Source organism: Odocoileus virginianus, chromosome 2 (genome assembly GCF_023699985.2).
Source record: "Odocoileus virginianus isolate 20LAN1187 ecotype Illinois chromosome 2, Ovbor_1.2, whole genome shotgun sequence".
Classification (NCBI taxonomy): Eukaryota; Metazoa; Chordata; class Mammalia; order Artiodactyla; family Cervidae; genus Odocoileus; species Odocoileus virginianus.
The window spans coordinates 53,514,031-53,527,980 of NC_069675.1; the positions used below are offsets into that span (position 1 = coordinate 53,514,031).

At 39.6% G+C, this 13,950-nt stretch overlaps 1 long non-coding RNA gene across 1 annotated transcript; it reads right to left on the reverse strand.

Annotated features, from left to right (window-relative positions):
• Positions 1 to 314: 314 nt before the first annotated feature.
• LOC110151791 (uncharacterized) lies at positions 315 to 13,478 on the reverse strand. The gene is made up of 3 exons (XR_011489956.1): positions 13,369 to 13,478; positions 11,821 to 11,883; positions 315 to 585 (listed from the first exon to the last, which is right to left on the reverse strand). It is a non-coding gene; the product is annotated as an uncharacterized lncRNA (long non-coding RNA).
• Between the last annotated feature and the right edge of the window lie 472 nt (positions 13,479 to 13,950).

Sequence of the window (13,950 nt, forward strand, 5' to 3'; positions counted from 1 at the left end):
TTCTTGCCAGGTAAGTCTCCCTAGGTTATTTTATCAGAGTAAGCTTGTGAGAAGAACAAAAGAGATTTCATTTGTTTATTTTTGTTTTTATTTTCATTGCTCTAGCAGGTGGGTCAAAAAAGATCTTGCTGAAATTTATTTCTGAGTATTCTGCCTGTGTTTTCCTCTAAAACTTTATAGCAGGTTTTCCCAGGTGCCGGGCACATGGACAGAGGAATCCGGCAGGCTATGGTCCTTTGGGTAGCAAAGAGTTGGACACAACTGAAGTAACTTAGCATGCTTAGCATTTTGAGTTTATTTCTGTGTACAGGTTAGGGAGTGTTCTTAGTTCTTTCACATGTAGCTGTCTAGTGTTCCCACCACCATTTACTGAAGATTGTCTTTTCTCCATTGTCGACTCTTGCTTCCTTTGTCATAGATTAGGTGACCATACACGTATGGGTTTATCTCTGAGATTTCTATATTGTTCCATTGGTGTATATTTCTGTTTCAGTGCCCAGTACCATTTTGTCTTGATTACTGTAGCTTTGTAGTATAATCTGAAGTTGTAGTCTTCCAGCTCTACTTTTCTTTCTCAAGTTTGCTCTGGTTAAAAACAAAAATAAACAAATGGAACTTAAAAGCTTTCACACAGCAAAGGAAAAAATAAGATGAAAAGGCAGCCCTCAGAATGGGAGAAAATAATTGGAAACAAAGCAACTGACAAAGGATCAATATCCAAAATATATACACAGAGCATACAGTTCAATATCAGAAAAACAAAGAACCCAATTAAAAAATAGGTAGAAGACCTAAACAGACATATTTCGAAAGAGAGAGAGATGACAAACAAACACATGAAAAGATACTCAACATGACTCATTATTAGAGAAATACAAATCAAAACTACACTGAGGTATCACCTGACACCAGTCAGGATGGTTATCATCAAAAAATCTACAAACAGTAAATGCTGGAGAGGATGTGAGGAAAAGGGAACCCTTATGCACTGTTGGTGGGAGTATAAATTGATTCAGTCACTATGGAAAACAATATGGAGGTAACTTAAGAAACTAAAAATAGAACTACCATATGACCCAGCAGTTCCACTACTGAGCATATACCCAGAGAAAACCATAATTCAGAAAGATACTTGCACCCCAATGTTCATTGCAGCACTATTTACAGTAACCAGTGCATGGAACCAACCTAAATGTCCATCAATAGAGGAATGGATAGAGAAGATGTGGTACATATATATAATTGGATATTACTAAGCCAAAAAAATAACAAAATTGGGTCATTTGTAGACATGTGGATGGACACATGGAAAGTCACATATAGTGAAGTAAGTCAGAAAGAGAAAACAAATATATATTAATGCATATATGTGAAGTCTAGAAAAACGGCATAGATTATTTTCTATGCAAAGCAGAAATCGAGACACAGACGTGAACACATGTATGGATACCAGGGGGGAGAGAGGGGTGGGAGGAACTGAAATTGGGACTGACAGGTATATACTATTGATCCTATGTATAAAATAGGTAACTAATGAGAACACAGCATACAGCACAGGGAACTCTACTGCTTGATGCTCTGTGAGGACCTGGATGAGAAGGAAGTCCAAAAGCAAGGGAATATTTATGCACGTTTGGTCATTTCTCTTTCTGCACAATAGAAATGAGCGCGTCATTGTACAGGAACTATGCTCCAATAAAAATTAATTTAAAAAAAGATTCAGAGAGAGAGAACAAGACCAAGTTCACCATCTTTTGTAAGCTGTTCATGAAAGTGACATCAGTCATCTATTCAGTACTCTATTCATTAAAAAAAAAAAAAAGTCACTAGGTCCAGTTCACACTCCAGGAAAGAGATTACACAAAGGTTTGAAAGTCAGAAGGTGGGAAACCTTTGGACTAGATCAGAAGCTGTCTACCACAGTGTGCTTGGGTTTTAGCTAGCAAGTGTGTTTTACTTAAAATATACATATGAGAGAAATGTGTATTTGACAATTCAATTTTGTCAGGGAAGATTTTGAACCCTACAATTAGTCAAATTCTCTCTCTCTAAAGAAGTTAAGACTGATAAACTATTGGAAAATATAGCCTATCCCCAACTCCTCTGATAGGATGAAATATGTCAAAGAGGGACAAGTCCTCATTTCTCATGTATTAGCCCTGATGAGGATGGATCCATAAAGAGTTGTCCCAGTTTTTGATTGTCAGGATTATAAATGTGTGTGTGATGCAAGTGGCAGTTCTCTGGGAGATGATGGAACAGTCCTGCAGAAAGGCCAAGTTCAGTGCACGGAGGAGCCTGGTAGGCTACAGTCCATGGGGTCGCGAAGAGTCGGATACGACTGAGTGACTTCACTTTCACTTTTCACTTTCATGCACTGGAGAAGGAAATGGCAGCCCACTCCAGTACTCTTGCCTGGAGAATCCCAGGGATGGGAGCCTGGTGGGCTGCCGTCTATGGGGTCACACAGAGTTGGACACGACTGACGTGACTTAGCAGCAGCAGCAGTGCATAGCAGGCCACAGCAGTGCATAGCAGGCCTTTCAACCTTTTGTAACATGCCTTGTATAAACATGCGAAACAATCAAATAGGGTCCAAATAGGCTTGTTGTCACTGAACATAAAATGGATGATGTTCTGAGAGACAATGTTTCTTTTGAGTCTCTTATTTTATAATCAAGGGTGAAAAGAGAAACGATTCAGTTATTTGATTAGATTTTGACGATTGCAGCTAATAGTAATAGGTTCCTGACCCCTTTTTAAAGTGTGTGACATTAATAATACTTATTTCAATTTAACCACATAGATTAAGAAGGATGTAGATAAACTAGTTCTTAATTTCTCACACTACATTGTAAACCATTTTGTAACAACAGAACATATATATTTATAATGGTTTTCAAAAAAGAGGAAAAGCAGAGCAAAAATCAGAGTCAGTTTTGAGAATTAGGTTTTGCGTTATTGCCTTGACAGCTTCTATGAGCGCTCCTTATGTCAGTTCACTAATTAGCATATGCTTTATACCAGTGGTACTATATGTACCCTTGGAGTGCTGAACTATAAATAGACCACTGTTTTTCTTCAGGAGCTTATGGGGAACAAAAATATATGTTGATTCATTTGTTAAATATATATTTATTGAGAGCTTATTTTATGATAGCTATTTGAACTAATCATCAAGGATAAAAAATAAAAAATATTGACAAGTTCCTTCTCTTGTGAAGCATATGTTAATGTAAGGAAAATACATATGAACAAGCAAACAAATATATATTTAAAATAGATCATACTAAAGTGCAATGAAGAAAAATAAATTGTGTGGTGCATGCCTGTCCAAGGGATTGAACCTGGGTCTCCCACATTGCAGGCAGATTCTTTACCATGGGAAAGAACCCACCTCCAATGAGGGAGACCCAGGTTCAATCCCAGGGTTGGAAAAATCCCCTGGAGGAGGAAACGGCAACTCACTCCAGTATTCTTGCCTGGGAAATCCCAGGACAGAGGACCCTGGCGGGCTACAGTCTGTGGAGTTGCAAAGAGTTGAAAACAACTGAGCATCTAAGGCTTCTCTTCTCTTTACCATCTGAGTCACCAAGGAAGCCAGTAATAGAGAAAAGTAAGAAATAATTGATCATGGAAGATTGCTCTGAAGATAGGACCAGACCTTTGAAGATATCTAGGCAAAAGATGGTAGTAGTTTAGTCTAAGTGGTGGTGCTGGCCATGGGCAAAAGGGATAGATTCAAAATATGTTAGTAAGTGTAACTGCTAGGACTTGCTGCTGCTTTGAATCAGATAAAGAAAACAAATCAAAAAATTGTTTCCAAGTTTTATGATTTAGTACCTAAGTGTATGATAGCATCATTCACTGAACTGAAGATATGTGCATGGTAGAGGATTATTAGGAATTCAAATATATTATGTTAACATTTATAATACAAATATTACACACTACATACAATTATAAAAATATAATAATCATGGAAATGTTTTGAGTTACAGAGGTCATATATATCAGATCTTTGCAAAGTTGAATTTGGTATAGTTTCTGAAGGAGGTGATACTTAGCCACAGTCTAAAGGAGGTGATGGATACCTCACAGACAACAGGAGGAGTAACATTCCTTGAATGGGATAGTCTAATACTCATATTTAAATTAGCTCAGCTCACTGAACTAGAAAGCACTTGCTCAGGAAGTGAATTGGTCCATCCTGGAGTGTGTGAACATTTTTACATCAGCCAGTTCCTGCTTGGAGTCTTCTCTCAGAGTCTTCTCTCAGGAGAACATTGCTTGGCACTAAACCACTTGTTACTCTAACTTGTACAAAGAATTTGAATGAATTTATTAAAAGATGAAGCTTGTGTTTCAATGAAGTGGAAAATATGAATCTCGTTATGGTGCTTCATGGAAAGCCAAGAGACTAAGAGGGGCAAAGCTTGAAACTGGTCGCGTGTGGCTGTGTGTTGTGGAGTTCTATCCAATTTGTGGGGCTGTCAGTCAATGATGAGCAGACCCATCCAAGTCTTCTCAAAGCTAAAGTTCTTCTCTGGCAACACATTAGAGATGTAGTGGAGCACACTCACTCTCCAGGGCAGGAGAAGCCTCTTTAGTGAATAAAGAGCTCAGGATGCCTTAATGAAGTGGATGTCTCACTTAGGCTGTGAGGACACTTAGAAGCATGGATGACTGCTATTGAGATTCCAGATGTATTCCTCTCTATGGAACTGAATCCCTAAGTACTACATCTCTGTATTACAGCCCCAGTCTTACCCAGAAAACAAACACATAACAAACAAAACATTTTTTTTCTTTTTATAATGAAAATAATAGTAGATCTAATATTAAAAATAGAAATTCTCTTTTCCTTGCATGGAAGGAATAATCAAGTACTGAGCCATCACATACAAAAAAGATGTTATGACTAAGAGATAGAACTCTCCAGTTCCCTGATTCCAGAGCGGAGAATTTATTCCAGAGAGAGACAGTATCTCAGTCTCTCATTTCTCTTCAAAATATTCTCATTTTCCCCTTCCTTTCTAAGCGTTCTTCTCTATACATTTCTTGTTCTCTGCTCATACCAAGCAGCATATCATAAGTTAATATCATATATGTGATGTTAGTACACATACCACTATGCAAAGAGGAAGTCAAATATGCTTTCTCATTTAGCAAATTTGAAACAAGGAAGTTGTAATTTTCAATAGAGTCTTATACTATACAGTAGGAAAAAAAAATTATGGGGCCAATCTGGGATCCCCAAATTGTAAGGATAAAATATCTTTATATTAAGGTTTCTTTAGTTATGAAGGTTATTTCTTTACAGTAATATGATTTACTAAACTTTACTAAACTTAATGATTTACTCCAGGAATTTGCTTTTTCTTAATAAAAATTCAAATATTTATCTCAAAGTGTGTTTGCATACAAGGTGAAGAGAATCCAGGTGGGGATAGTATGGGCAGTAGTTCTCAAATATTAGCACACATCAAAATGACCTAGATAGCACATGTAGGTCACTGCAGGGCTCCACCTCTGCAGTATCCGATTTAGTAGGTTTGGGTGAAGTCTGAGAATCTGTGTTTCTGGTAAGTATACAGGTGATTCTTATGCTGCCAGTCAGGGAGCATACTCAGAAACCACTCATCTAGGAACTGGTTTCTAAAAATGTGTTCTCTAGAAAGTCAGGTCCCAACCCAGGCTTAGTGAATCAGAATGCACATTTTAATGAGTGAATAAAGCAATTCTTCTTTTAAAATAGCAACTTTATTGGTAATTCACCTGCCACACAATTCACCCATTTAAAATGTACCATTCAGTGGGTTTTTGTATGTCCACAGAAATGGGAAAATCTCACCTCTATCTAATTTTAGAACACTTTCATAATTCTCAAAGGAAACCTCAAATCCATTACCAGCGACACACTGCACCTCTTCTCTCCCTCCTTGAGCTTGGAAACTACAGATTTACTCTATTTCTAGGAATTTGTCTATTTTAGGCATTGCATATAAATGAAATCATACAATATGGGGTCTTTTGTGTCTTGTTTCTGTCTCATATTAATATTTTAAAGAAGCATCATGTTGTATCATGCATAAGTACTTCATTCTTTTTTTATGGTTGCATAATATTCAAAGCTATGGTCTTCCCAGTGGTCACATATGGTTGTGAGAGCTGGACCATAGAGAAGGCGGAGTGCTGAAGAACTGATCCCTTCAAACTGTGGTGCTGGAGAAGACTCCTGAGAGTCCCTTGGAGAGCAAGGAGATCAAAGTAGTCAATCTTAAGGGAAATCAACCCTGAAAACTCATTAGAAAGGCTGATGCTAAAGTTGAAGCTTCAGTATTTTGGTCATCTGATGTGAGCAGCTGACTCACTGGAAATGTCTTAAATGCTGGGAAAGATTGAGGGTAGAAGGAGAAGAAGGCATCAGAGGATGAGATGCTTGGATGGCATCACCGATGCAATGGACATAACTTGGGCAAATTTCGGGAGATGGTGAGGGATAAGAGGCTTACAGTGCTGCAGTCCATGGGGGTCACAATGAGTCAGACATGACTGGGTGACTGAGCAACAACAATATTCCATACTAGTTGTTTACCTGTTCATTTGTTGATGGACTTAATGATTGTTTCAATTATCTATTATAAGTAATCCTGTTATTAGTATTTGTGTACAGGTGCTGTCTGGACTTGGGCTTTACAGTCTCTTGGGTACATACCTAGAAGCAGGATTGTTGAACCATATAATATCTCTATGTTTAACATTTTTAGGACCTTTTAAACTATTTTCCAAAGTAGTTCCTCTAGTTAACAATCATGCTAGCAATGTATAAGGGTTTCAATTTCTCTATGCCCTTGACAATGCTTATAATTGTCTTTTTAAATTTTAGTTGCCCTAGGATATGAGAAGTAGTATCTCATTTTGATTTTTATTTACATTTTGCTAAATACTGATGAGCTTGAACATTTTTTAATGCATTTTCTGGCCATTTTCTGTATTCATTGGAGAAATGTCTATCCAAACCCCAAATGATTTTTGTGTACATTAAAATTTGAGAAGATCTCTCCTAGGAGAGGTTTCAGATTACACAGTCACTTATACCTAGGACTTCCCTGGTGGCTTAGACGGTAAAGCGTCTGCCTATAATGCGGGAGACCCGGGTTCAGTCCTTGGGTTGGGAAGATCCTCTGGAGAAAGAAATGGCAACCCACTCCAGTACACTTGCCTGGAAAATCCCATGGATGGAGGAACCTGGTAGGATACAGTCCATGGGGTTGCAAAGAGTCAGACACGACTGAGCGACTTTACTTACACCTAGGACAGTTACTCTCAAATAGGGATGATTTTGCCCTCCAAAAGGACATCTGACAACTTCAAGAGACATTTTTGATCGTCACAAATAGGAGGAGTCCAACTGGCAACAAGTGGATAGAGACCAGAGATGAACAACACAGGCTAGACTTTCACAAGAAAGCATTATCCAGACCACATTGCAAATAATGACAGCATTGTAAAACAACAACAAAATCCTGATCTAGGGTATCCAGCCATCCTCTTTGCCAGAATCTAGGGTGCTTCCCAGGTTATGAGACTTTCACTGCTAAACATGGGAACACAGCTGGCAAACCAGGATGGTTGACCACTCCACTTCACAGGGCTGGGGTCATCCTAGGCTTTCAGATGTTTAAAACATTGGATGAAAGGAAGCCCACACTGTGAAATAAAGACTGGGAATGGAAAGGCAGTTTGTCATGGACTCACTAACACTCATCCTTCTGAGTTTTAGGGTGCTTCCTGCCAACCAGGCCCCTGCAGGGAATCAGAGCTTCACAGAGACTTCTCTCTATGTCTCCACACACTGTGAGCTGGGCTCAGCTGTCAGCGGTTACTGACTTCAAGGAAACTGCCTGGCCGCTGCCTACATTTTAGACCTGCTGACGCCTTTGCTTCTCTTGTTCTTTCTTTAGAAAGAGGTATAATAATAGACACAATACAGCCCGGGGTGGGCTGAGTGGAGTCCAGGGACACAAGCAAAGAAACCATCACAGCCTCTCTGGTTGGAGAAGGGTGGGATAACGGGCTGTCAGAAGCAGAAAAGGCCCTGGAGAGTGGGTTCAACCTCTCATTTCATGGAGCCTGTACAGCTCAGTGCTTGAACAAAGAGCAGTGGGTTGAATTCATTACCCTGTGGGGGTAGTATGAGAATAATGCCTTCCAATCATCAGGATGGAGAAAGAGAAGCAAACCCTTTCCTTTATAAATAAATCCTAGATGCCCCACTGGGGAAAGTTCAGTCACATTTAGAGACTGAAGTGTTTGTGACCCAGCTCAGCCAGGCCAAACACCGACAGATGGTTCTGTCATGGAACAGAGCAGAGGTTCCCAAACTTGAGTGTGGAGCAGAACCACCTGCTGGGCTTGTTTAAACCCAGCGTCCCACTCAAGGCTTCTGATTCAGTAGATCTGGGGCAAAAGCTGAGAATTAAATTTCTAAAAGTTTCCCAGCCCTGGAGAAGGGTGAGGGATTCTGGCCTTTCCAATTCTTGCTACTCAGTGTGTTGAGCCTGGGCCAGGAACATCCACATCGTCTGGGAGTTGTGAGAAATGAAGACTCTCAGGCCCCCTGAAACATCTGCATTTTGACAATATCCCTGGTTTAATTGTGTGCACATTAAAGTGTCAGAAGTGATGTGAAGGTTATTTAATCCTGGAGCCCATGCTTTGGCTAATCCTCTAAACCAGAGGCTGACTACACTGTAGCATCATTTGAAGAGATCTGGAAAGGCCCCTACTCAGATATGGGCTTCCTGGGTGACTCAGTGGTAAATGATCTTCCTGCCAATGCAAGAGGTGCAAGTTCAATCCCTGGGTCAGGAAGATCCCCTGGAGAAGGAAATGGCAAACCACTCCAGTATTCTTGCCTGGGAAATTCCATGGACAGAGGAGCCTGGTGGGCTATATAGACCATGGGGGTCACAAAAGAGTCAGACACAATGTAGTGACTAAGTAACAATAACAACCCAGGATATACCCCAGTTCAATTAAATCAGAACCTCTGGTACTGTGTTCTTAGAATCTCTAGGTGATTTCAGTGTGGCTATGTTTTAAACCCTCTGTTTTAAATACAGTTGACCTCACCAGTCAAATCCAGGGGTCTACCAGGATACTCTGCGTACCTGCTCCATCAGCTGTCTCACGATTGCCTCCAAATTTTCAACCAACCACTTGCTTTGAACTTGGAGTCACACCATTTGTCCTCCTCCTGCTCAATAATCTACTCCATTTTCTCGAACTTTTGTCCAAGTTTCCTCTCTTGGTTCCAGTGCAGGTGGAAAGTAGCATCACCTCTAACATCTATGATGAATGTTATTCAAGTCTGAGGCTAGACCACTTCAATATCACTTGTGGTGCTTCTTAAAAATGCTGACTCCAGGTGCCACCATAGACTGTTGAAACAGAAGATTTGGGATGTGTTTGGGGACCTGCTTTGTTTCAGACAAAATCCAAGTGATTCTGATGCATATAACAACACTACTGACCTAGACCTTCAGATATACCTTCATCCCCTTCCTCAGCTTTATTGAACTTGTGGTAAACTTGGTATCTAGAAAATGTTCAGCTCAAGTGCATGAATTGAGAACTTCACATTGGTGAGTGTGTTCTCAGCTCCCTCAGAAGAGGCTAGACAGGTATATCTTTGGTGCCTAGGCAAAAGCCAAGGCCTGAGTCAGTCTGCCACATTCCTCCCTGCTGTCCAGCCTCTCTAGATTTTCTGGGTACTATCCCCAGACTCCAGTTTCCAGCTGTATTTGTTGTTACCAGTGAAAGGTTCATGGAGTCGAAGTGTCTACATTCTGTGGCCTCTTGTAGTTTTATTTTCATTTTAAAGTTTTCTTGTTTCCCCAATAATATTGCAAGTTTCTGGTTATAAGTTTTCTACAAGTTTTCTTGCATCAGTTTATGTTCTCTTCTTGGGACAAGAGATTATTTTTCTTCTGAGGCATAGAGTAAGCTCTTGGAGGTGATTTTTCAGTACAGAGGAATGAAACAACTCACAAAAATATAATTTGTCTCATTGGCTTCAAACAGCATCATAGGAGACTTTTATTACCATAGGCCTGAAGGTCTATAAGTAGTTTCAAAACAAGCAAAGCAGCAAACAACCACATATGATTAAGTTTCTCTGTTAGGTACAGGGTGACTCACTGGAGCAACCTTCCAGGGAGCCCTGCATGGTATCTGCTGCAGCTAAAATCTTGCTCTGATGCTTGTGAGCGAACCTTCCATGTGAGACTCAGGAGTGGTTCCTTCCTGACTTGGTCCTGTTCCCATGTAGATAAACAACAATTACAGGGACCTATATTCAATATCTTATAATAACCTATAATAGAAAAGAATCTGAAAAAGAATCACTTTGCTGTACTCTGGAAGCTATTAATAATACAACATTATACATCAACTGTACTTCTATAAAACAAAGCAAAACAAAAAGCCAAACAGTAATGGTGTTCTGGGGAGGTAAATTGATTTCTGAAGCAATTACATTTTGAAAGTCTTTAATTATCTTAGATTACTTAGAAAAGAATAGCTTTATAAAATTGAATTGGGTTGAAAATAACTTCTAGTGTTCTTTTTTTAAATCAAATATTAGACACCTACAAATGAAACATAAAATTTGATTCATATAATAAATAAACTGGTATCAGAGAAGACAATGGCAACCCACTCCAGTACTCTTGCCTGGAAAATCCCATGGACAGAGGAGTCTGGTAGGCTGCAGTCCATGGGGTTGCTAAGAGTTGGACATGACTGAGCAACTTCACTCTCACTTTTTACTTTCATGCATTGGAGAAGGAAATGGCAACCCACTACAGTATTCTTGCCTGCAGAATCCCAGGGATGGGGAAGCCTGGTGGGCTGCCGTCTATGGGGTCGCACAGAGTTGGACACGACTGAAGCGACTTAGCAGCAGTAGCAGCAGCATGTAAAAAAGTATGTAAATGCTAGAAAGAAATACATCAAAAGGCTAATGAAAGATATCTATGGGAGACTGGGAATTATGAATGGCTATTAATTACTTTATATTTTTGTGTATTTCTAGTTGTCTGCAATGAACATTTTGCATTGTATTGCTTGCAAAACTGTAAAAAAGTGGTTAAAATTTTAAAAAAATTAGGTTTACTAAGGACATGTTCCTTTTTCAAAGTGAAAGAATGATGTGGAAGAGTTTCTAGATTTGAAAACACAATCAACATGAGAAGCAAGCGTAAATTTCTATAAAAACTTCAGGGCTGGTGCTAAGGAGAGTGAGCTGTGAACTGGAGGATGGCATCCAGCCATTGGAACAATCTCGGGAAAGCTGGCTCAGTTTTCCACATGCCACATGCTGGCATCATCCTCTGTGTAAGCTGCAGTTGAAGCTTCCACTCCAATTACTGTTTGAAAACAGGCTTGCTGACAAACAGGAAGAATCCAGGTTGTCTTTATCCAACTTTGCCATTTGTTTCCCATAGACCAATTAGGTTTGGCTAGAGGCTCTCTTAAATAGTGATACAATTTTCTGTTGAAGATTAAATTGGTCAAAGAGAACCTCTCTTATTAGGGAGTGGGTGAAAATACAAAAACACTTTGAATTTTATCAGAGCTGACCCCTGATAAAACTATGACAGATGATAAGTTTCTTTCGGATGACTTCCTGGCAGCACCACAGCCTTCCTAAGTGAAAATAAACCTGCAGATCTCCAAAGTTGGCACTAAAGCAGAAACACACTGGTGGGAAGGGACAGTTGATCTTTGACTCTGAAACTTTTCTAGCCTTACCTTTGTGAACTCTCCTGACTGTTGTTTCCAGTCTCCTCCACAATGAGGTACTTTTTTAATGCTCTGGCAAAAAAAAAGGAAGTGAAAAAAATGGAAAATTCCATGAAAGTACAACTAAGGTATAGCCAAAGCCTTCAAGCGACGCTTCACCCAAAACTAGAAGATGAAAAAAGAGTAACAACATAAATCTAGATAATTCCAACTAACACTGTAAAAGTTACCATAACTATCTTGTAGTTTACTCTAGAGGACTCCAGAGAACTATTGATATTTCACCATGTAGCTGAAACATTGTATAGTGGAATAGACATAAATTTTAGAGTCAGGCAGATTTGGGTCAGAATATTGGTTCTGGCTATCTAACCTTGAATGAGGTAGTTAACTTCATTGATGGCTTCCTTGATGGCTAAATGAGTAAAGAATGTATCTGCAATGTAGGAAACACAGGAGACTCAGGTTTTATCCCTGGGTCAGGAAGATCACCTGGAGTAGGAAACAGCAACCCACTACACTATTTTTGCCTGAAAAATCCCATGGACAGAGGAGCCTGGTGGGCTACAGTCCAATGGGTCACAAAGAGTCAGACTCTGCTGAGCGACTAAACACACACAACTTCATTGAGCTACCATCTTCTCAAGCTTAAGTGGTCATCATAACAAAGTGTACTTTATTTTAGTTGTGGTTGATCATAATCCTATTTGCCAGGCATTCCACTTGGTATTCTAATCCATATCCATTGTTATAAAGTCATCTTTGGAGATTTTCCAGCTATTACCAGAGCAAAAAATAGCCTATGGTGGATGTGTGCATGCTCAGTTACTCAGTTGTGTCTTATTTTGGGACTCCATGAACTGCCTGCCAGGATCCTCTATCCATGAAATTTTCTAGGCGAGAATACTGGAGCCATTTCCTCCTTCAGGGGACTCTTCCCAACCCAGTGATTGAAACCATGTCTCTTGCATCTCCTGCCTTAGCAGGTAGATTCTTTACCACTGTACCACCTGGGAAGCAAGAGAAACTGGGTTGCTAACCAAAATAAAAGCACTAAACTAATGAATGAGGACCCACTCAAGAACATTCCACATCTCCAGTTTAAAGTTCCCCATATTTTCCCACTGCTGTTTTGGGATTACTATGGACCCGTTACTTCTATGTGCCTTACAGTATCACATTTTCACATGCCAGGCTCTATCGCAATTATTCTCTTTGTTCCACAGTTGATACTATATTATATATCAGGAAAAGAAGATAATATCTTTTTGTTCATAAGAGGACTAACCTAGGCTTATGGTAAGAAAATTGAGCATCACCTAGACATCCTGGATTTTGAGCTAACAGTGGTGACCAAATGGGACTTTCAGGTTGTCTCCTTAGGGAAAGGGGTGTATATTGCATGTAACAGGGGAATCAAGTATATAGTAACTGAATAGGGCACTGCCAATTGTATTTCTGTTGGCCATGTACTCCATTTCCCCCCCCCACCTCCTTATCTGCAAAAGGGTTATGCTTCTCCTCCCTATAGAACTTGGGAGTGACTATCTGACTCACTTGTCCAACAAAATAAAGGCAGAAGTGTTGTGTCAAATATGAGCAGAAGTTTAAGAATCAACACATATTTACTGTGTCTCTCACTTCTCTGCAGTTTTCTAGTCAGAAGGTGTTCTTTCTGCTTACATTCCGGAACACTAATCTGGATTCCAGAAAAGCAACAATAACAAAACAATGTGGAGCAGAGCTAACACTGATCTGAATTAGATATAGAGTAGAATAAAAAACAAACCTTTGTATTGTATGTTGTATGTAACTAAGTTTTGGGTCTTTTCCTTCTTCATGTTACTGAACTCAGGTTCAATTGCTCACCACTTAGAAGTCAATAATCAAGGGACAAATGTCTGTAGAAAGATGCTTTTTCAGAAAAGTTGGCAATTTAGGGAGAAGGTGGACTCACGTCCAGAGATCAACTCTGAAGATTATGCACAGTCATGACAATTTTTAAAAGGAAAAAGAGGAGATAATCTCAGTTAGTCATTAAGTTAAGAGGTCAGATTCCTTATCATTTTTCCATTGTGTGCAGTCCTGCTGACTTCTCCTGATCTTTTGGATGTGCTCTTTCCTGCATAGTCTGCCTGC